This window comes from Vicia villosa, unplaced genomic scaffold (genome assembly GCF_029867415.1).
Source record: "Vicia villosa cultivar HV-30 ecotype Madison, WI unplaced genomic scaffold, Vvil1.0 ctg.000888F_1_1, whole genome shotgun sequence".
Taxonomy (NCBI): Eukaryota; Viridiplantae; Streptophyta; class Magnoliopsida; order Fabales; family Fabaceae; genus Vicia; species Vicia villosa.
The window spans coordinates 68,043-92,234 of record NW_026705399.1 but is presented as its reverse complement, the minus strand read 5'-3'; positions in this window follow the sequence as shown (position 1 = coordinate 92,234).

The following is a 24,192-nucleotide window of genomic DNA, read 5'->3' as shown; positions in this document are numbered from 1 at the left end:
TATCGATAAGTGCCACTATTTACAAACACAAAATAACTACATTTTGGCACTTAACAACTCTCCCCAACTTGAATTTGTTTGTCCTCAAACAAGGCCAAACACTCAAATCGCAAATGTAAAAATCCAAAGAATCAAGAATCAACACAGTTTAGAAAAATGAAACAATTGCACGGTTCAAAGAAAAACGCACAAATAAAGTAAACACTTACCACAATCCTACAACGAACATGAAAATGAAACGAATCCTAAATACAAAATTCATACAAAATATTCTAAAACAAAACAAGCTCAATCACGAATCACGCTGTAGCAACCTGCCCTAAAAATTAAAGATTTAGAGTCGCCACCTATTCTGAAAGGCGAATAGGAAACCCTACGCAGTATAGAGATCGGGGTAAGATACTATATTCAGGTCGAGGGAAGGTGTTAGGCACCCTCAACCCTTTCCTAAAGGTTAACATTGCAAAGATAAGGGTTATGGCAAAACATAAAGAAAGGTAACAAATAGTTAATAGGGTTAAAGACATGATTAAGATTTGGAGGAAGGGAGACTCGCCTTGTTGCCAAGTGCCTACGTATCTCCTTATGGAGAATCAGAGTCAACGTAGTTCGGGGCAGGGTTGTACGCCTTTAGAATTGATTATGGAGGTGCTTGAAGGCTTTTTGAATGGCTTATCGTAGTTTTGAATAAGGATGAAAATCCGTAGTTTGATTTGAAGTGTTTGGAATGTTTTGGGCGTACAACCCTGATTTTAGTATGCACTATTAACCGCGATAATCGATTGATTCAATTACCATAGTTAACAGATTTGAAGTTGTATCGTTACCAATTTTAATCAATTGATTTGATTATCACTAATAACGAATAATAGTATTTTTTAATAATTTTTAATAATTGGTTTGTATCGTTACCCCTCGTAATCGATTGATACGATTACAAATAGTGACGAATTTGATAACGGGGAAATGCTAATCATCGTAACCAATAGCTTTGGTTAAAACCGTTTAGCAAAATAAATATTATTTTAATTTATAGGATTTGATTAATTAAATTAACCGATTATTAATCATCGCGACCAATAAATTTGGTCGAAACGAATAATAATTTAAATCCTAATATTTTGATACTTTGGTCAAATGGGATGGGGCAAACCCTAATTATAGCCCTAATCCTAATTTATTCTAATCCTAATTCTAATTAAATAGATTAATCAAATTAAATATGACTAATTAATACTTAATCTAAATAATTAAAATAGTATATAGAAATTAAAATGATATATAGAAGAACCTGGGCCTAATCCTGTGTGAATAATCCTTGAAGGTGCATGGTGCTCCTTCAGCCCCTGATCCATTGGATTTGCGCTGGTGAGATCCGAGGGTAGCTGCCTGAAGATGCACTGTAATCATATCTGGGGCGCTGCATGGGATTGTATACAGGAGATCTATTGAAAAAAATTTTTGATATCATCCAGGGTTCGAACCCAGGACTTAGCACTTGCTATCCTTGTTCACCACCAGCCATGCTATGCGTTTTTTGTTGTTCATTCATCAATCAAAATAAACTAAATATATTATATCATAGTAAATAGAAAGGGAAAGTCAAACAGATGCTGAGTGGGTCCCTTGGTGTTCACGCGCAGCCACTCAAGGAAAGAGAGAGAGTCAGTGGCCGTTTGACTGACCAATTGGAGCATGGCGCGCGTGGAAAGAGGAGAAGACCTTTGACTAGCCTATGGCCTTCGTCCGCGTGGCCCAGCGGGACTGCATTCATCTTCTCCAAATGACCAGAATATTTGCTACGAAAATGGCCACGCGATTGCTACTGTTTCCTGCATAAGTTTCATAGCAAAATTCGGCCTTCATGCATAACCTGCGAAATCGAGCCAAACAAAAAAAGAGAAAACCCAGATCGCCTTAATTTTTCCTCCTGATCATGAATATGGTATTAGTTTAGCCTAAAAGCCCTTGTAAATCGGAACCCGACGCCGAGTTCTAACATGCCCTAACAATGGTGCTTCCTATTCCACGCACCATGGCTCTGTTACACCGGTCCATATCTCCTTTAAAACACACCACAAACTCAAATACATGATTAGATACCATTTAAATACGTTAAAACACGATGAACGAAATTAAATATGCATGAGTGTACAAAACGTGATATAACCATCCTATGCATCATGGAGCTTCAGTTATGACTCAAACCTGACCTTTTACCCTTCTAGGACGTGAATGCAGTGGTTAGTTCGAGTTGATAGTGGCTGCTCCAAGAGATTCTTCGTGCCCTAGTTCTTTGATGATTTTGTCTTCATGAAACCCTAGCCTCTCCTCTTTTTCGTCCTCCCCTCATCCCTCAATATTTTTAGAATATATATGGCTCTCTTAGGGTTTCTTTTTGGGCTTGGATATTAAGTTATCAAAAGAGAAAGAAAATTGATTAAAATCTCATGATTTTCCTCTATTTTTATTCCATATTTTTCTATCATCAAACCAAACTAATCTCAATGATATTATGATAATGACTTGAGTGAAAAATTATCCTTGTTCATTCTTTAGAATATCTCCATCATTTATTTAATTTAAATTGAAATTAATTGAATAAAATTCAATATAAAAGAAATAAAAAATAATAGAGAATAGAAGAATGGATTTAGGGCTCTTTATTTGGGTCATCCAATGATTAAAATCAAAACCATATGAAGTGATTCAATAATTTTATATTTTTATTCCATTTATTTGCTTTTAAATTCAAATAAATATGAATAAAAAATACCAAAATTATGAGGATGATTTTATGGCCCTTTATATATGTCATGGATGTGTTTGAAATACAAATTCTTGACCCATTAGTTAAAAAACCCTAGTTTGAGCCTTTGATTAGGAGAGAGTGACTTGAGTTTAACCATTGAGCCTTGAGTCATTGAAGATGAACAGAGAAAGGCAAATTTTGGGGTATGACAGCTGCCCCTGTTCAATCTTCTTGAACCTGAAGAGGTAGAAGATGATTGGACACTGAAATGCCCTGAAATTTGCCTGCGTAGGGAAGGAGTTCTGTGGGAGATGCGCTTATAGATGCCACTTATTTGTTTGACAAGATGCTTGTCCAGAGCATATGCTCTTCATACCAGGCTCATATTGATTGTATCTGAAGAGATATAAAGTAATGTCTTATAGAAGACACCTGAAGAGGTTCCTGAATAGGGTATATCGAAAGTTGATGCGAAGAAGCTTAGGCTTTAAACAATGACTAGGAAGAATGTCTTGGAGAAGACTAACTGAGGAGTTCTTTAAAAGAATAAGGTATGTCTTAGAAAAGATTGGATAAATATTTTAAGAAGGCTACCTAGAAAGGCATGATATGTCTTAAATAAGACTCACCTAGAAAGGTTCCTAAAAAAGATATGAAACGTCTTAAACAGGACTACCTAGACAGGTTATGGTACGTCTTAAACAGGACTCACTTGGAAAGGCTCTTAGATAGGATACGGGATATCTTAAACAAGACTTACCTAGAGAGGTTCCTATAAAGGGAGCGATACGTTTTAAACAAAACTATCTAGAAAGATTCCTATAAAAGGAACGATGTGTTTTAAACAAAACTATCTAGAAAGATTCCTATAAAGGGCATGATATGTTTTAAACAAAATTACCTAGAAAGGTTCCTATACAAAAATGAGAACCAAACACTCATAAAAAAGCATTTAGCAAAAACAACATGGACATTGACAAAAAGGCTCAAAAGGGATACTAATGATCACACACTCACAAGGTGAATTAAATATTTGGCTATGGTAGTTGTGCTCAAAATCAAACAAGTGCCTTGATCACTTTCGTGCATTCACAAAATCAATACAAATGAAAGATTAAACATAATAATATCCAGTTAAAACAAGAAATGTCGGTCTCTCGCATATATATACAATGTAAAGCTACCTCACATTTATAATAAAAAGGGGAACTAATTGTGATTCAAGTCATGAGCAAGTTATGCAAAAAGAATGAGTAATATGAAAATTGTACAAATGAAAAGTCTCATAAATATGTTAGGCTATAGAAAGCGATAAACGAGTATCTTGCTATGTACAAATTTGAACAATCATTATCGCACAACCGGCATGTTGAATCTATCACAATTGGATAATTACCAAATGAAACTCCAAGCGATCGGGCCGAAATTTGAATCTAAACACAAATAAAAGAATTAAAAATAAAACTATAAAATACTATACTATAAAGCCTTGGTGTAAGTGAGAAAAAGGCGGGCCAAGCGAACAATTAAAAATAATTCACTAGCCAAAAGCAACACAGCGCGCGACGCGCCCTTAAGACCGCGCGACGCGAGCGCAGTTCTGCCTAACCAAGCTCTTCAGCTCCCAGGCCGCGCGACGCGCGGATGAGCACGCGACGCGCGCTACACCAGAAAAACAGAACCAACTCAGAAAAACAGAATTTCAGTGTGCCACCACTTAACACCCACACTACTCATTTACAGAAAACTAAAACAGAAAAATAAAACCATTGGGGTGCCTCCCAACAAGCGCTCGTTTAACGTCGTTAGCTCGACGCCTTTATTGTTTCGCGAATGGTAAGTAACTTCCCCGTGGTACGCCAATGCTTTCGCCAATGCTTTCGCCTCAAACACAACCTAAAGAAAGCGACCTGCCCAAACACTTAACAAACGAATCAAAAGCAAAAGTATACACAAGTATGTGTAAAAACACAAATATACATAAAAGGCAACATTTACAAAATCCTTAATTGGCTAAACAAATTGAAAAGTGAAGATTTAGAATTTACAAACTATCCGAGTTCAATTTGTTTAGCCAACTTCACCTTGCTAAATAGCAAAAGTGAATATCAACAAAATCAAACACACAAACATGTATGAGTATGAAAATATAAACATGTATCAATATACAAAAATATACAAGTATGAGAATATGCACAAAATATACGATATTCACAAAACTCAAAAACAAAGAAACTATCGCAATGCGAATTCCATAAAAACACCAATCCCCGACAACGGTGCCATTTTGTTGAAGCGGTAACGCGGCAAGCAACAAAAGTTTTGGAAATATTTATCCGGGAAATTATCGTGTCCACAGAGATTAGTGCTATTGAACTGCCGTTCGACGGATTCTTAGTTCTTGAGTTTGGGTTCAATGGGTTTAGACGGTAAAAACTGAAAAGTAACTATGAACATAAAAATAATTCATTCTTCAAATAGAAGAAACTATCAAGTAATGCATATAATCTACTCTTCACAAACTTAAACTTATTGACCAAATATACTCAACTTGTAACCTATCAATATTACCACATGTCAACAACATAACCCACAACATTATGTAAGTGACGATCTCTCAGACACCTAAACAACACATGAGAAATCCGAGCTTCCCGTAAATGTCGATCTCTCAGACAAACACGACCACTCAGACGCATTAAGCACTGACACTAAGTGATTATCAACCTAATCCATCTCTGCAATTAAGTTAATAGAAATTCATCCTAGATAAGCATTAGAGCCCTACATCTCTATAGCAACTCAAACACATAGCCACAAAGCAACAATCTAAGACAATAATCCATAAAAACATGAAAGCAGGCTTTATATAACATAATAGTCAACAAATATACATGAGATCAAAGTATATATATACAAAACCCACAAATGAAACCACAAAGAGAAGAAAAGAAGAAAAACCCAAAAATCTCACGGTTTGTCGGCTCCGACTGATGAAGGATTCAACCCCAGATCATCCATTTGACAGCTCCAATGTGTTTTCTAGCATCTTTCCACTCAAAAAATGCTATTGGATGGATTGGAGCTCTAAAATATCCAACCATCCCTCAAAAATCTATTTTCCCCCTATTTATACAATTTTTACTCTGGTACAGCGCGCGTCGCGCGCAACCTGCTGTCAAGAAAAAACAGCATTTAGAAAAAAGGGCGTAACTTGAGAACCGTAACTCCGATTTGCGCCCGGTTCGAAGCGTTGGAAAGCTTATTCAATTTCCCATCTAAAAATGACAACATATAAACCAAATTAGTGATTTATTATTCTTTGGTTTTGAGCTTTATTCGCCGAATGAATTGATTCCGCCGCTCAAAATCGCGCGTTTGAAGCCGTGTCTTCGCCACGTTATTGCTCATGCTCCAAATACGCCTCAATACCTACAAAATGAATAGAAAACTATCAAAAAGTATAAAAGTATATGAAAATACATCTATTCACAAAGTATACGTATTTATACACAAATTGGGGTATTATTCGAACGGTATTAACAAAAAGTATCGATAAGTGCCATTATTTACAAACACAAAATAACTACATTTTGCCACTTAACACACACACACAGATATATATATATATATATATATATATATATATATATATATATATATATATATATATAACAGTAACTGAAAAGGGAAAGAAAAAATGTAAAGGAAAGTAAATGACTGAAAAATAAAAGAAGAAAGTTTAGAGAGACTGCACCAAGATTATGAGGTGTTAAGGTAACTTTTAATGAAAAAGACAGAGAGAGAGAGAGGCACACACACACAGAGAGAGAGAGAGAGAGAGAGAGAGAGAGAGATGTTAGAATGAAAAAAGAGCAATTGAATTTCGAATTCAGGTGTGAATAAAAGTGAGGAGGTTCCCTCATTTAATAGAAGAAAATATTTCTCAAAAAGGGAAATGATCCATGATGTTTTTTATGCTTATAATCGATTATGCCATAGGGATAATCCATTATATATTGTAAATATGGAAACTTTTCCAATTGCATTATTGATAATCGATTAGAAGCCATAATAATCGATAATTAGGCATTACAAATAAAATTAAAGGATATCCTCAATTTTAAATAGATTATTATGTTTAATTTTCACCTATAAGAGATTATTTGGGCCAGTAACTAACTAATTACTTGCGTACAACATTTTCTGATGAATTTATCAAAATGATAGGGTTCTGAAAAACGTTTAGTGAGTGTTTGAGAGTTGCCTTAATAAATTATGAGTTACTTTAACACTTTATAAACATCTTTCTCTAAAATCAACCAACAAACAAACTTTTGCTACCTAGAACTACGTAGCTTTGAGTTTCCCATCGCACATGGGGATATGTAGAAGTGAAATTCAACGTCTCGTCAAGGACCCTAATAAAAAAACCTATTTTTCCCTTTTATTTCTTTTTGTAAATATGTCGTAATAATTAGATGAAAATAAAAAATGTCTTAGGCTAACACTCTTACTCATAAAACTAATTAAATGATTTATGTTGGATACAATAGATGTTGCGGGGTGCTAATATCTCCCTGCGCATAATCGAATCTCAAACCTAAATTTGATTGCGATGACCTTATTTTTGTTCTTTTAGGGTTTTATCGATGTTTTCCCTTTTAAAAACAAACTTCAGTGACTCAGGTATTTTTTGCACCGCGACAGTGATCAAAATAAAATAACATAAACTAAACTTGATGATAAAGCATACAAATATTGATCGCATTGATGTGGCTAACTGTAGAAGCAATTCAAAATAAAATAGATTAGACAAATAAGTTTGAGAGAGAGAGAGAGAGAGAGATAAGTCCAACCAAAATGAATGAGATTTAAAGTGGTTGATGGAAATGATCGATTAGTTAAATCATGGAGATTCAAATATTTTAAAAGTTATTATTGAGTTGAAGAAGAAAAAAAATGAAAAAGAAGTGAACAATAATGTAGTTGTGATAAGGTAGCCACATGGCACTTTGGTTGAAAATATTGCAAGAAAAAAAGGAGGAAAAAGTAATAGTATGAGATTAAGTAATTAATAATAGTTAGAACATGACATAGAGATGATCTAACTAGAAAAAAATGGGAGAATGGTTAAGTATACAACTCTCATGTAATATTAGTGAGTTTTGTTTTTAACCCATGTAAAATATTTTTTTAATCCCCCAATTATCTTATCTAGATTCTGTCACTAACCCCCACCCCCAGATGCCACATGTCTTCAAAGATTCACATATGTTTTCCAATGTGGATTTTATTTTTAATTTTTTCACATTCGAGGACAAATTGTACTGACAATGTGGCATAAATTCATTTCTTCAGTTTGGTGAGTCCAGGGTTTGTTCCCTTTTTCTCTCTTCATCAGACCAACTTTCTCTCTTCATCATACCAACGAAGCAACTATTCATCTTCTCTTCCGTGTTCATCTTCTCAATCATGGGTGGAAGCAAAACATTATTTGTTGGTAATTCTTGTAGACGGTGCTTGCCAACATGTGGCTGTAACGAAACAAGGAAGGTGCGGGTATCCAACACCATTGACAACCCAAATCAAAAATTCTAGAAATGTAGAAATTCATTGATAAGTGTTTGTACAAGTTTGTAATCGTAATTTGATTTTCAGTAACTCATATCTACGTGTTAATCGCATTTCTATTTGCAGAGTAGATGTGGATTGTTTATGTGAGACGATGAGGTTTGTGAGGTTAAAAGGAATGAAATAATTCCCACAAAATGTTGTGAATGTGAAATGACAAAGGATTATCTGAGAGAATTTGCGAAGGAGATTGTTAAGGAGATTGAATGTGAAGTTGCCAAGAATTAGGAGTAATGAAGGCAGTCCAAAGAAGATTGAAGAATTTAAGTAAAAGCTTGTAATGGAGAATAGAATAAACTATTGGCTGGTGCTTGCACTTGTTTTGTCATGGATGTTTTTAATAGTGTTTAAGTTAATGTAATGGAAAGGTTTAAAAGTTTGAATCAAGCTGTTGTTAAGTTTTCAATAGTTGTTTTCAATAGTGTTTTAGTTAACGTAAAGGTAATTTATTATAATAGTTGATGTATCATCATTTTGTATCAAATATTTATCAATGGAAAGGTTTTTAAGTTTAAATAAAAATGTTGTTGTTGTAGTGGTATAAGTATGTTCTATATATGTTGTGGCTTTATGATAAAATGATACATAATGGCCTACAAATAGATTTAGTACCAAATGTGTGACTGCTACGTGTTAGACTGATACATATTAATTCAATTACAGATTGGTGCATCATTCATTGTCAGGAAAGCATAGTTGCAAACCCATTTCATTGACAAGAAACATCATTCATTCAATTATAAGAAGCACATTTAGTTCATAGGTCTGATACATCATTACATTAACAAAATAAAACATAGCCTTGATACAAGCACAAATTGAAACAATAGGCACATATAGTGCACAATGAAGGATAGAAAAATACAAGAAAGGGGGTTTGAATTGGGGTTTTCAAAAATAAAACAATATAACACGTTTGGTTATCCTGGTTTGCTTGAACTCAAAGCTACTCCAGTCCACCCTATCGAGGTGATTTCGCATCTCTCAATCGAAGTCTTAATTCACCAATCAAATATCAGTTACAAAACACGAAGACAACCGTCAAAGTCTTTTTGAGATTGAACCACAACTCGGTTTCTCAAGGAATAGACAAGTTAAAATTAGTTTCTTAGAGTTTACAAATGCTTCTGATAAGTTGTATCACAACTGTGATGTAGACACAAAATTATAGCTTAAGAGATGTTGGATCTTCTGATCATCAGAGTAATGCATCCTTTAAATGAGCAGTCTCAGAACTTCACTTAATAATTATGTTGAAGTATATTTATTCTTTTAGACTTTCTTATCAGAGTATAACTTGTAGCTTGGTGCTTCAGAAGTTAGATTTCCAACATCAGAACTTCTTTACTTAGCATGTTATAATTAATTTTGCTTTTGAACTTCTTATATGAATGTTCCCTTCAAAGCTCTGTATCTGACTATTCACGTTGTTTGTCTTCTAAGTTTTTATCAGAACTTCTAACGAGTCTCTGCACATTTAATCAACCGATTAGAGTACATAATTGTTCTTCACAATTATTATGTATTTGTTATCATCAAAACTATGAATTAGATGTAGAACCAAACTATGTTCTAACAATCTCCTCCTTTTTTATGATGACAAAACTTATATATTTTGATGAACACTTTGGTAACTTAGAAGATATAAGTTCAATAAAAACGATATTATTAGAGTCTCCCCCTGAGTTATATACTCATATAAAAACAAGTAGATCATGATAGAAACTTCCCTGAAGATGTTCACTTGTTAGATGTTGATCAGAGCATGAATTTGATCAGAGCATGTGATGGAAGATTTGAGAAGCTTATGTTGAAGGGTGGTAATGCATACCACAAGTTTAGAGTGAAGACTGATGGTGGAAGAACTATGAAGCTTATGTTGAAGGCTAATAATGCTTACCACAAATTCATAGTGATAATATACTTTTTCTGTAACTATCAGAATCATAAGATACATTATATCAAAATGTTTGAGGCTTAGTCCAAAACTACTATATCAAAATATTTGCACTTCTCCCCCTTATTGTCATAAATCGAAAAGGTAACAACATAAAGAATAAAGAGAAAAACATAATATTAGAGCAACAAAAAAATTCATTAGAAATAAATAGACATACGTCATATAAGCAAAACATCAGTACAACACAAAAAAACATCTAGATTTAAGATTCTAAGAGGGTGGAAGTCGTATGAGTAATGCTTCTAAAAGTCCTTTGATCTGAGTGTTTGTTTCTTATTGTTTGTTCATCATTCCCTTAATCTCTTTGTTTCTTTCATCTTGCTTATCCAACCTTTCCCTAACAACTTCATTTTCCTTTTTCAACTCGTCCAGAGTTTTCACCACAAAAGAAGTTGGAGTCGTTTCTTCAACTGTCATCTCTTTTGAAGATTCTTCAATCGATTTTCCTTTGTCTTTGAAAGTGATTAGAGGTTGAGGTTCTGGATAAGGTTCTCGAACTTATGGTTTCTTTGGAGATTCCCAGGGAGCATTTTCCAGAAGGAGAAGATGCTTATTTTCCAAAAGCTTCAGAACTTTCTCTTTGAAGACGTTAAGCTGATCAAAGAAGTTCTGCTGTGCAAGCTCGTAATTAAGTTCCTTCAGCTTGATGAACTCACAATTAATCCATTTTCTGAACCCGATCCAGAGGAAATTAGAGGCAGCTGGGTTGAGGTTATCAATGCAAACCTGCTTCAAAATATTGACCCATTCCTGCATTTCTCTCTCAAATCTCAACATTAAGTTGCTAACATCTAGTTTGGTTGGTGTTGATTTAGGTTTTGGAATGGCAATTTTCTAAGAGGAGGTAATGAGATTGTCCCAGGCTTGCTGATCAACTATAGATTCGTAGATGATCTCCTGGTTGTTTTATGGGAGTTTGAAATACTAAAGAGTTTGGAATGAAGAGAGGTGAGTTTGGTGCTGATGTGATTGGAGAGGAAGTATCAGGGATGATATGGATGGTGTGAGATTCTAGAATGATAATGTTTTGTGGTTTAGGAGTATTGAGAGGAAATGTTATGCTTGGAATTTCTAGGATGGTGTCAGGAATTTTTTGTTCAGAGTTTACAACAATATTTGGATTATCTAGTTGGGGAGCATTAGTTGATGGTTCATAGTAATCAATGTCAGAAAGAACTTAGGAAAGTTCTGGCTGATTTTGAATAGTAGAGGTAGCGGTGGGATTAATTAGAGCTTGATTAGTGGTTGTGGAGGTGTTTGTTTCAGTTTCAAATTTATCAAAAGTTTGGGGTGAATGGTGTTCAGAAGGTTGTGAGGAGGGAGTTGGTTCAGATGTTGATAACATAATAGATTCAACGACAGAAATGAAAGAAGAAGTACCTTGTTTCTTAGCAGCTTTCTTTTTCTTTGAATTTCTGAGATCCACATCTGGTGCAGGAGGAAGATTGTGAATATCAACTTTTGGAACAGTTCCATCTCTCTTGCATTGATCCAATATCTGATGATGACTTCTGGAGGATCTTCTTGAGTGAAGAGAGGAAAGTCATCTAGAGGAATTCTTCTGGTAGAGATGTTACCTAACCATTTCAGTTGGATCCTTTTGGATGCGATCTATTATCTTCATCTTCTCGAGGTTCTTGGCATTGAGAGTGTTACCAACACCCGTTTTCAGCTCACTTAATTGCTGAGCTTTACTCAAATGTTCTATCAGTTTATTTTCTATTAGAATATCTAAGATCAGCCTTCCGAGAGAAATTCAATTTCTCTTGGATTTTTCTTTTTCCCTTGTTTCCTTGACCTGACTCTTCAAATAGCGGATCAGAAGGTATGGAAAGTTGATTATGACTTTGGTAGCAATGTAGTACAAAATGTATTGTTGATCAATATTGATGTAGTTTGGAGAACTTGTTGGTTTTCTGTTATGGATACACCCCAGAATAATTCTTGCTCAGATTCTGAGGTAGTCTTTCACATCTTTAGTTGTGTTTGAGTACAGTCTAGAAACAAATATATCTTGAGAGACTTTGTTGAGATCAGATATTCTTTCAGCCATCTCACGACACTTGGCTCCAGTTCCATCATGTCCAAGAAGAGTTGCAATAAGTTTCTCAGTAATGACGATATTCTTCCCCATTACAAATGAAGTAACTTGGAGCTTTGACACTTTTACATTAATCCAAAATTCCTTAAACAATTTGGGAAAAGCTGGACCAACCTATCAAAGAAATTAGTCCATCCTTGAAACTCAACATCAGGGATAAGATCTTGACCATTTTCTTGAAGACTCTTGAAATCTACCATGAGTTCACAGAGGACTTCAAGATTCTTGACCGGTGTAAGGAGAGTTATTTCTGGTTCAATATAGTTTTCTTCATTTGGGATGGTGTTTGTATAAGAGAGATATTGTGTAGCTTGTTATTGTGAGGAGGAAGTCATTGTTCACACACACAAGTTTCAGGGTTTGAGAGGAGAGAAAAACAAATTCCAGAGAAAATGAGTATGAAGGTAAAGATGAAGTGTGAAGTGTTTGTGAGAAAACATATAAATAAGCAAAGAGAAACACATACGTTTAATTGCAATTAATGAAATAAACATAATAATTATAAGCAATTAATGATTTATGACAAGGGAGAGGCGTGAAAGTATTCAAAACAATTAACAATCTGACTCGTGCCTCAATGTATCAACTCAAACGTTTTGACCAACCAGAATTTGAACACATGTCCAAGCTCAGAGATTGATGTTACGTTTTAGTTGATAGATGTTGATGCGGTGAATTGCTGATACAATGTTGAAATGGGACATTTTTTCCTTATGTTCAGATCTTCTAGATAGTTTATGAGTCAATCTTCCTTCTCGCTTCTGAAGGTCTCACGTCTCAAGAAATATTTCTCAGAATATTTGTAACACCCCAAAAATCTAGATTAATTATTTAATTAGTTATTTAATTAATTTAGCGTGAATATGTGAGTCGTTATGAAGTTTTGATGTTTTAATGATGATATGTGATGTTTTGGTGATTTATGTGATGTTCATGTGTGTTATGAGGATTATTAGAAATTAGGTGTATTTTAGAATAATTAGAATAATTAGTTGAGATTATTTTAATTAGTAAAATAGAATTATATTGAAGTTAGGGATGATAAGGGCAAGATAGTCAATTCAAGGGGGTTAGGCGAAACAAAAGAGAATAGAGAGAAGGGAAATATTTATTCGATCATGAAAGTTGGGAGGAGCGTGAAAGAGAGAAGAGCTAGGGCTTGGGAGAACTCTGAAGGCTTTGTGAAATGCAAAGAGGAATTAGGATCAAGCTTCAATCTAAGGTAAGAGGAGTCTATCCTGATTATTATTTTTAGCCTAAGTGTTAGATAATTGTAGGATTGGTTTTGGGGTTATGATGAATAAATGATGATGGTGATGGATATTGATGATTTAGAAATATTTGATTTACAATGGAATGATACTCATAGTGTAGAATGCATTGGATTGTTGTTACATGATAAAGACTGGTAATTAGATAGTGTTATAGGACCCATATAGTGAAGGAAATCGCAAAGGTTTGGGTTTGGTTTGTGCAGAAATCACAACAGGATTTCTCTGTTCGCGCATATTTTTCGGGCGAATCGAACGAGTCGTCTGGTGAGGCGATTAATCCAGGATGCATCGTGCGAATGGTGCAGGTGAGGGTAGGTGTTGGCTACTGACTTGACTCACCGAGAGAGTGAAGACACTTGCCAAGCAAGAGGCTTGGGAAAATTGAGATGTTGGCTACTATCTTCAGTCGTCGGGCAAACGAGGGGTCTCGTCGGACGAAGGGTACATGAACCTGGAATTTTGTAAAGGCCGTAACTTAAGTTTCCGGACACTGTTTGACGCACCGTTCAAAGCATATGAGAGCTAATAAAATAATCGATACTCTGGTTGAATAAAATGAGTTGTAGAATATAGTTTTCTAGTACTTGATTTATGATGAGATGATGATGTTTTGCAATGAAATAAGAGTAAGTATGCCTTCTATTATGAAAATTGAATTAACCATATATTGTTGTTACTTGGTTTGTGTTCTATGATTCTTTTATGATGTTATAATGATATGTGCATTATGAAGCATGTGATGATGAATATGATGAATATAATGAATGATGTGTAACCTAAAACTGCTCATCCATGGACCAAGTTGGCAGCCAATGACCACTGTTGAAAACTTCATTATCTAACCTCTTCCTAGGTATTAACATAACTCTATGTTGCCTCTTTTCAAGTTTGGTGGAAGATGTTGCTAACCTATTCATAAGATATATTCTAATCCACTTACACATAGTAAGAATAGGTTTGCCCACAACAACTATAATTGTAGCATTAAAAGACTCAAAAATATTATTCGTCAAAACATCGCATTTAGGATAAAAACTAAAGGCATACTTACACCAACATTCGGTAGGAACTTCCATTAACCAATTTCAAGCATTCATATCTAACTTCTTCAATTCATTCATTTTTTGGACCCATCCTTGATAGTATGTGGCCTTAGCAGCTCCCACCATCAAATCCCTTATAAGGGTTCCACCCCCAAACCTTTTCTTGAAATTAGCATACAAGTGTCTGAGACACAACCTAACCTATGCTCAATCCTGTCAAACATTTCCTTAAACACAACCACTAATCCCTGAAACAAAAATGTAAAAAGTGAATTAATAATCATAGAACCAACATATATATTTAATGCTATGAATCCAAAATACTTGATGTTAATGCCATACCTTCTATTGATTAGAGATAAATACATATCTTCCCACCTGTCCAATATCTTCCATCAATAGTTCTACAAACCATCTCCAACACTCATGTGTTTTAGTTTGAACCACATCAAATACCAAAGGGAAGTATTGATCATTGGGATCCCAACCCACAACAATTAGTAGTTACCCACCATATTTGGTCTTCAGGTGACATCGGTCAACCCCAACAAATGGTCTACATCCATTTATAAAACATTTCTTGCAACCATCAAAATAAAAATAAGAGCCAAACCTTGGTTGTATGGATTGATATGGTCTTTCAAAATTTATGTTCATAGTATTGCCAGGATTAGCCTTTCTTAACTCAGCCAACATCGCCTTCAATAATCTTCTTTGCTATCAACTTAGCCCTCTATGATCTTGCAACAATAATACCCACATATTTTTTTTTTGCATAATATCTTGTATGATATCTCGAATTCTAACTGTTTCAGATGTTTGCCTTCTCTTTACCACAGACTTGGCCACATACTTTGAGCTTGCATATATGTTATTCAAAACCCTAGCACATGTATCGGTATCTACTATTGTTTTTTTATAGCAAATTTGTGCTTGCAGCCAACTTTAGAGCATAAGACTAAAAATCCACATTTAGCCTTGCACTCTACCTTTACCCTCTAACTCTTCATTTTTCACAAATCTAATTTCCCTACCATTTAATATTGACCACTCACGAATTGCCTCCCTAAAGTCAATAAGAGAATTAAATTTCATACCCCACTTAAATTTATAGTCCTTGTTGAGATGCTCTTTCCTAAATCTCTCATACTTGGGCCTTTCATCATCACAAGAGTCATCTGGATCTGAGCTATCCAATTCATCATTATAATAATCATCTTGTTCCATTTTCTTATTGGGCCTACACAAAAGTCCAACAACTTTCCTCTCTTCATTTATAGGTAATGTTACATCAATTTCTTCAAACCCACCTAAAGGAGCAGTAACTCTATCATCTTTGCTATCTTCTAACACTTCAGCCACCTCATCTTCTAATCCTTCCATATCAATCACCCCATTAATACACTTAGGTTCCCTTACTCCAAGCTCTATGTTTTCAACATCATGTTCCACAAAGATATCTCCATCAATAACCATTACACAATATGATGCAAAATTGTATGCATCGTCATCTTTTCTTATCTGAATAAAACCATTATTAATTTCCAATTTTTTTTCAATAACCTATAACTTCCGTCCTTATACCACCACTTATTCACCAACTTGCCAATGCTAGCCATTGTCCAACTCCCAATGTGTACCCTAGAGACATTCGAATCAACCCCTCCTCTATAAATGATCTCATTTTGGTTTATCATTATAATTTCACCCCATGGTGAAAACTAACATTAAAAAGTTTCATATCCTATGAATATATAAAGTTTCAGATAACAAAAATAATCAGTCTTGTAGAGATTTCCAGTTACCATGAGATTTTCAATTAACAGTGGAGGATGAAGAAGGTTAGAAATCACATACCTCAAACATTATAAGCTTCGATGTCTTCAAATATGCATTCATCCATAAGATTCGTCTTCAACTTCCTCCCTTACCTGAGCACCTTCGCCTTCATAAGAATCGTCGTCTTCGCAGGAATCACCGTGGAACCTCTTCTGAAAACTAACACTAAATTTTACTACGGGGTAATTGAAATGGTATATATCGTCAGAAAGAAATAAAAAAAATCAAAATTCCATATGTTAATATGGACACTCTGCGTAGACAGAAATAAAGAAAATAGGTGAATCTTTAAAGACATGGGGCGTTTGGGGGTTACTGACGGAATCTAGATAAGATAAGGGGGATTAAAAAAAACTTTTACAGCGGCTAAAAACAAAACTTGCTAATATTAGAGGGGGATTTGTATATTTAAACAAAAGAAGTATGATAGAACAATAAAAACAAATCAAAGGAAAGATAAATATATGGAAATGAAAAGAAAAATGAAAGAGCAAAAAATGTTAAATCAATGAAGATTTTGTGTATTAATTGGATATTGTGATCAAGATTTTATGATCAAGATTTTGTGCATCGGCTAAATATTATGATCAGAATAAAATAATATAAGCAAAACTTGTTGATAAAGCATGAAAATAGTGATCACAATGAAGATGACATGGCTAATTGTGGAAGCACTTCAAAATAGAAGAGATTATACAAATAATATTAAGAGAGAGAAATAGAATAGTCAAATTAAAATGAACGAGATTTAAAGTGGTTAATAAAAATGAGTGATTAGTCGAACCAATGAGATTTAAATGTTTTTAAAAGTTATTATTAAGTTGAAAAAGAAAAAAGAAGTGAATGGTATTATAGTTGTGACAAGGCAGCGACATGGCACTTTGGTTGAAGATATTACCTAGAAAAAGGGGGAAAATATTAATGTGAGATGAAGTTATTAATAATAGTTACAACATGACATAGAGATTATCTAATTGAAAAAAAAATGGCGAAAGAAGAAGAAATTGAGATGAAGAAGAAGTATGATAGAACGTTAAAAACAAAAAAAAATATAAAAGAAAGATAAATAAATGGAGATGTAAAGAAAATTGAAAGAGAAATAAATGCCAAATTAGTGAAGATTTTGTGTATCAATTAGGTATTGTGATCAAGATTTAATGTATTAGTAGAATATTATGATTAAAATAAAATTAATATAAACAAAGCTTGATGATAAAGCATGAAAATAATGATCATATTGACGTGGCTAATTATGGAAGCAATTCAAAATAAAAATATTAGACAAATAATATTAAGAGTGTGTGTGTGTGTGTGTGTGTGTGTGTGTGTGAGAGAGAGAGAGAGAGAGAGAGAGTAGTCAAATCAAAATGAATGAGATTTAAAGTGGTTGATGGAAATGAGTGAGTAGTCAAATCAATAAGATTTAAATATTTTTAGAAGTTATTATTGAGTTTAAGAAGAAAAGAAAATGAAAAAGACGTGAATAGTCGTTATAGTTGTGACAAGTTAGCCATATGACACTTTGGTTGAAAATATTACTTGAAAAAATGGGGCAGGACATTAATATGAGACAAAGTTATTAATAATAGTTAGAACATGACATAGAGAATTAGGGATGATCTAACTAAAATAATGGAGGAAGAAGATGAAATTGAGATGAAGAAGAAGAAGTATGATAAAACGGTAAAAACAAAAAATGTAAAGGAAGGAGAAATAAATGGTCATGTAAATAAAAATGAAAGAGAAGATAAATGTGAAATCAATTAATATTTTGTGTATCAATTGAATATTGTGATCAAGATTTTGGTTAACACTTGAATATTATGATCAAAATAAAATAATATAAGCAAAAATTGGTGATAAAGTATGAAAATAGTGATCACATTGACGTGACTAATTATTGAAGCGATTCAAAATATAAGAAATAATATAAATAACAATAAAAATTAAAAAAATAAATAAACATAACCAAATGATTGTGGTTTTGAGACTACAAATACATCTGTGAAAATAAAACTGAAAAGTGAAAGAGAGACCTTATCTACAAATTTCTTAGATCTCAAAGGTCTGTAGTTGAAAAATGTAGAGAAGAAATTTGTGATATGGATCTTTGTTGTTATGGTTTGAGTTGCATTTAAGGAGAATAATTTTTTTCTTGGAAAGAGATAGGTAAGGGAGTATGAAGTTGCATGTCCCTAACACATTCAGGGGAAAACCCCAATCCGGTTGTTTTGTTTCTTGTCTTATTGCTTTTGTGGTTCATTTATTATTGTTTATTGAGTCTCCTTTATAATTCCACATCTCTAAATCAAGTTTGAATCAATTCGTTTTAAGCATGCATAAATAAATTATTATGTTTGAGATTTGATCATGATGGTTTAAGTCAATTGCATAAGTTAATGAAACAAAAACCACAAGTGATATCAATTCAAGTCATGTGAGAAATGGAATCTCTAAGTATTTTGAAAAACTTGAAAATTGAGATTTTTTGGTGTGAGTTGAGTCACTTATAATCCATGACTCGAATCAAACCGAACAGAGGAGAATGTGAAATTTTTTGTGTCTGTGATTCAAATCGCAATATACACCTGGTTTGAATCATGCAACTATATGACTCGAATCAAAAGTTGTACATGACTCGAATCACAAACCTGTTGTCAGCCACTTACTTGTTTGATTCCAATTAGACTTAACCCATGACTCAAATCATGAACCTGTGTGATTCGATTCACAATTTTAACTTGAATCGAATCACAGGAAAATTGGTCACTTTTCTTTATGAGATCTTATTTCACACTACTTGCTCATTTGACTCAACAAACCTTTTCTATCCATTTTTGTTTTTAATCTCAAGCACATATAAATTCATTTTGTCATCATTTTTCAAAACACAACTTTGAAACATTTTCATTATCTACATTTTGATTTTGTGAAATTAATTCCCTCTCACTTTTGAAAGTTCAAAAACCCTTGGAAATAAATTTATTACTCCTTCAACCTTTTGTTTTGATTTCAGATCTTGATCATGAGAGAATCGTAATTACTAATGGAGACGTCGTCTTGAAAATAATCGTTCTTGAAGATTTGGTTGAGATTTTTAGGAAGCTTGTAAGATTGAGGTTGCTGTCATTGGTGCAAAAAAGTTATAGTGAAAAAAAAGAGGTTCCTTTCTCCAAATGAACTTGGTAGTAACTGCGTGGAAGGCTAAGTACAAGGTAGAGTTCTTTTCAAATCTTTAAAAAGTTAATTGCTCGAGAAATCGGCGGGAGCAAAGGGTGATTGCCACACACAAAGACTGTGAGCAGAATGATGAAGCTGGAAGATTCAAGAAGCGTGAAACGAGTAAAGATTACACATAAGATTTTGGCATTACATTGTATACAAGTCAAGATCCATATATAAGATTTATTTTTTCGTAGCATTTTTCTGGATTAGAGATTGTATGAACTCTTACAATTTTTGTAAAAATAAAAAAGAAACAAAACAGGTTCCAGTGGGAAACCACTTAAGAGTGGAGTAGGCAAAGCGAGGACTAACGCCAAACATCTTTATAGTACTCTCTCTCTCTCTCTCATATTTAGATTTAATATTTCATAGGATATTGAATGTTTAGATTTTCAATTCTTAAATTAGTTTATCGTTTATTCAATTGGTAGCGATTTAATACATAAGGTTATGTTTGTTAGAATTGGTGCCTAATCGAGCTTTAGTGGTGATTAAATTCTAAGAAATTATTGAGGTTAGAATTCATTGATATTGACTCATTGTATAAACTGAAATTCTGTTCTCAGGAGGACAGATGTTAGACCAGATTCCTGAGACAACATGTACACTTGGTTTATAATGGATGATAGATTCTAGGGATAGATGTCAGACGCGATGTTTAGAATATTGTATACCAGAAAAACCAGCTTGCAAGAAGATAACAATAACAATTAAAGCATAAAAGAATTGTTAATCCAGTTTGATACAACCTCACCTATGTCAGTATGAGGGACTTCCAACCCAATAAAGGAAATCCGTTATTCAATATAATCAGTACAAAGTGTCTTAGATGAATAAGCCCTCTGTCCAACGCCCCTCTTCTTAATTGTACCCTAGTGTCTTTCTATTTAAAACTCCTAAGATAACTATTCCATTATCAATAGTCAGAAGGCCAAATATGATTACTTTGAACTCTCCCAGTTTATGACCACTTTTCTAATACTACATGTGAGGCTTCGTTTTAAACTCCCCATAAATATGAGAACCCTCCATCTTTCACTCAAACACTCTCCCAAGTGTTTAGAAAATAACAATATGATTGATAAGATGAACCAATCTAAAACTCACATAAATACTTTGTTCTCAAGCTTATTGAATTAGTATTTAGGAATAAAGTGTTACAACTCAACTAACAAACCAAACTCTACACCTTAAGATATGAATGCAGGCGCTATAGTGGTGCACAGACAATAACATAAACAAATACTCAAAAGATAAATCCTAACACAATGAATCTTTAATATTTGCACTCACTCAAACGTTAGGTTTGAGTCTTCTTAAATATCATTTCTTATTCTGGGCTTTTTCTCCTTTGAATGTTTAATTTGATTTCGTCTAGAATTATAGCTGATACAAATGGATTTGATTTGTTCCACAAAAAAATAAAAAAAGATATGGTTTTTTTAAATCAAATTCAATTTTAAATATCTATTTAAAGTGATCTGATCTTCAAACAGCTGTCAAACAAATCATAAAAATGCACTTCTAAATAATAGCAACAAATCGAATTGAATCCTAACCAGATTTTCGCTCCAAAAATGCAACAACATTAACCTGGTGAATAAGGGCCAGATGTTGCACAAATGCTGGAACATTATGTCTCACATGCGTCCCTTCTCCACCAAAACAACTTGAGCACTCCATGTTGTTTTGCATAATGCAACAAATTCAAAAGGAACAACATAAACACATCTCGTGAAATATACAACTGAATCAATTGATTACCTTTTGTGTATCATCAATAAGCCATATTTGATATTTGTGAATTGATTAAGTGCTAATGTGATTAAGTTCCAATAAAGTATAATCCTCACGTGTTTCGCTTTAAACTTTCTGCGCGAATGTTTGAAAAATCTTTAATAATCCATTTTGAAGAATCAGTTGAATTTTAAAATTACTCCATATTCTCACCCAACATAATATAGATACAAAATGAGTTAAGAAATAAAGAAGATGAAGTTAGAAGTGAATATTAATAGAGAAGAAGAATATTATATGCAATTGAAACCAAAAATAAAAAGAAAAGAGTAAATTTTGCTTTACATTATGAAAGTGAAAATGAAAAAAACAAAAAAAGGAAATAAAAAGATAATTTGAGTAAATATTAATATATATATTCATTAATTGAATATGACATCATGATTCAAATCTAGAAGATCTGAACAAATCAATCTGATTAGATTTGGATGGATTTGGTTGAAACATAAAAGAAAAAAAAGTAAAAACAATTTAAACAAATTGTAAATGAAAAAATCAATCATGTGTTGTATGAATTAGACAATAAAAGCCTCCAATTTTAAGATGGGTAAAAATTGAAGACATGAACAAATGTGAATATTTCACAATATTACTTTCTTATATTATAGATTTATTTATTCAAAGTAATTTCAAATTAACATTTTTTTGATTTTTTTTTTAAATTTGATATTGAAAAAAAAGAAAAAATGATCTAAAGTAATATGTTATGAAAGTTTATTTAATTCATAATTTTATTTAATCTTTTTTACAAAAATACGGAACACTGCAAAAATTATTTTAAACGCCAAACTATCTTACAACTACTTTATTTTTTTTTATTTGGGCCTTTAAATTTTTTTAATAAGTCATATTTATTAAAAGAAAAAAACTTTTATTAAAGGGTGAATATCATTGTCATCCCTAATTTACTCCTTAAAATTGTAAAATGTAAGCAGAGATGAAACTTTAGGTGGAGACAGAGGATGACTCTTGACAAAGCAAGGACTAACACCAAACTACTATATATCCCAATATACTCTCTCTCTCACTCATATTTAGATTTGATTTTTCATAGCATATTGCATCTTTAGATTTTCAATTCTTAGCGTAGTTTATTATTTATTCAATTGGTAGCGATTTAATACGTAAGCTTATGTTTGTTAGAATTGGTGCCTAATCGAGCTTAAGTGGTGATTGAATTCTAAGAAATTATTGAGGTTGGAATCCATTGATATTGACTCATTATATAAACTGAAATTCTGTTCTCAAGAGGACAGATGTTGGACCAGATGCCTGAGACAACGTGTACACTTGGTTTATAATAGATGATAGATTCTAGGGACATATGTCATACACAATGTTTAGAATATTGTATACCAGAAAAACCAGTTTGCAAGAAGATAACAAATAACAATTAAAGCAATAAAAGAATACAAAGAATTGGTAACCCAGTTTGATGCAACCTCACTTATGTCTGAGGGACTTCCAACCCAAGAAAGGAAATCCGTTATTCAATATAATTAGTACAAAGTGTCTTAGATGAATAAGCCCCCTGTCCAACACCCCTCTTCTTAATTATACCCTAGTATCTTTCTATTTAGGACTCCCAAGATAACTATTCCACTCTCAATAGTCAGAAGGCCAAATATGATTACTCTGAACACTCCCAGTTTAGGACCACTTTCCTAATACTACATGTGAAGCTTCGTTCTAAACTCCCCATAAATATGAGAATCCTCCATCTTTCACTCAAACACTCTCCCAAGTGTTTAGAAAATAACAATATAATTGATAAGATGAACCAATCTAAAACTCCTACAAATACTTTGTTCCCAAGTATATAGAATTAGTTTATAAGAACAAAGTATTAATACTCAACTAACAAACCAAACTCTATGCTTTAAGATATGAATGCAGGCGCTATAGTTGTGCACAAACAATAACACAAACAAATGCTCAAAAGATAAATCCTAACACAATGAATCTTTAATACTTTGACACACTCAAACATTAGGTTTGAGTCTTCTTAAATATCATTGCTTATTCTAGGTTTTTTCTCCTTTGAATATTTGATTTGATTTCGTCCAGAATTATAGTTGATACAAATAGATTTGATTTGCTCCAAAAAAAGTCTCCAACAAAAGATATAATTTGTTTTTAAATCAAATTTAAATTTAAATTCCCATTTAAATTGATTTGTTCTTCAAACAGTTGTCAAACAAATCACACAAATGTATTGCTAAACAATAGCAACAAATCATATTTAATCCCAACCAGAATTTTGCTCCAAAAATGCTACAACATTGACTTGCCGAATAAAAGCCAAATGTTGCACACATGTTGGAATATTGTGTTCCGCATGTGTCCCTTCTCAACCAAATCAACTTGAGTAAATATTAATATATATTCATTAATTGAATATAATATAACATCATGGTACAAATCTAAAAAATCTAAACAAATCAATTTGATTTGATTTGGTTGAAACATAAAAGGAAAAAATTAAAAACAATTTAAACAAATTGTAAAGGAAGAAATCAATCTAATGTTGTATGAATTGGACAATAAACACCCCAAATTCTAGGACG